Here is a 1,997-nt window from a genome sequence, read left to right as displayed (position 1 = left end):
AAGACGTCTGCAACATAATTTTACTATTTAATTATTTACTCAAGAATTTCGTCTTTTTCTAATCATTACAAATCTTATGATATTTTTTCTTTATTGTTATAAGTTTCATTTATGTATCTATTTTTGATTTTATATCATTTCATTTGAAATATTGGGTGATTGGAACATAAATGAATAATTAATAATAATAATTTATAATCTATTTTCTTTATCTTAATTTACATTTTACCTCTGCAAATAATTTTGTTGTTTAAATAACCAAACACAAATGAGTAAAAGTGATGCTTCTGGAGACTGTAAGACGATTTCAGCTGCCAGTCGGACGCATTTCACTGAAGGCAAATCTCTTTGAAAGCATTCTCGAATTGAAGACATTTTGTTAATACCCTAATACCCTTGAGATGCTTACACTTTTGGTATACCAATGCCCATGAGATACTAATATACTTGAGAAATGCATTGATATCACATTTCTCATTTACTTTGTTCTAAACATTTTGCATATAGGACATTTAATCCCTAGAGTTTGTGACATATTAAAGTGATTTCTTCAAGTAAGCAGAAATAGCAATAATTCTCTCAAAAAATTGCTTCTTATCCTCGACACTATAATAGTGAATTAAATTACGTCAAGTTTAGTAACCCATTCAGAATATAACGAAACACCTGCAGCCGATCTGAGCTCACTCTACATGTATGACCTTGTTTAATACTTTATCTATTCAGCCATTTCATGCATAAACCATATATATAAAATGCACCATCTAAAGGTTCTAATGAGGAGCGATATGCCGTAAAGGTCTTTCTGATGATTTCTCTTGAAAGACAGGAAATTTGAGAATGATTTTTTACTTACTTCCTTCACTGGACTGCGGCCATGCTGAGATCTCACCTTGACGGGTTTAATCGAACAACTCGACTCTAGTACTTATAGGTTGTTTTTTTTTTAATGTCTGGTTCTTATTCTATTGGCCCCTTTTCACGAACTGCTATGTTACAGGGACGTAAACAAACCAGCATTGGTCGTCAAGATGTGGGAAGGAAACAAAATACAAATACTGAAATTAACACACGTTGGGTTTACATATAATTTCCGTTTACCTGGTTCATCTACAAGTCATTGGTCGGTCCAGCGCAATAGCAGGAGGCACTAAGCCAAGGTGCCGCGCAGTGGAACTGAACTCAAAACCACGTGGTTGCAAAGCAAGCCTTTTCACTACATAATTAAGCCTGTGCCTTTATCTTTTATTTTTTTAATCTTTTATCTTTTACTCGTTTCAGTTATTGGACTACGGTCACGCAGGGGCCGTGCCTTGGAGAATCGATCTCAGCACTTATTTTTTTAAAAGCCTGGTACAAATTCTTTCGAACTTTTTTTGCCGAACCACTGAGCTGAGGGGACGTGAACACACAAGCACCGATTGTCTAGGGGAACAAACATACACCCACGCACCACACAAACATATACAGTTTCCGTCTATCAAATCTACTCACAAGGCTTTGGTTGACCCGAGGCTATAATCGAAGACACTCACCCAGGGTGCCACGCAAGACCATGTGGTTGGGAAGCAAACTTTTACCACAAAGCCACGCCCGTCCCTGCATGCTTGAAAGCAAAATTCGATACTGAGTTTTCGGATCGAGGCCGATCAAAATTTCCTTTTGCCAATATTGAAACCTCAGCTCATTGGTTGATATTTAGATAATCTAATTACTGCATTATTCACTAAGCCGTTTCACCTTGAAAAAAAAAATAACGACAAAAAAAAAAAAAAGCAAAGAAACAGCTATCAAGTGGGATAAGATCAATCACAGTAACCCTTCAAAGGTCAGCGATTGCAGATGAGTTAAACCACTTGACCTTAAATAAGTCAGTGATCAAAATATGCAGCAGATTTCTCTGTTTCATGATAAAACGCATGGCAAGAATTTTCTTGGAAACTACAAAAAAAAGCCCCCTGCAAAAACAACCAGTTATGTGTAGGCCTGCAACACAC

The sequence above is a fragment of the Octopus bimaculoides genome, chromosome 13, assembly GCF_001194135.2.
Source record: "Octopus bimaculoides isolate UCB-OBI-ISO-001 chromosome 13, ASM119413v2, whole genome shotgun sequence".
NCBI lineage: Eukaryota > Metazoa > Mollusca > Cephalopoda > Octopoda > Octopodidae > Octopus > Octopus bimaculoides.
This window is presented reverse-complemented; position numbering follows the sequence as displayed.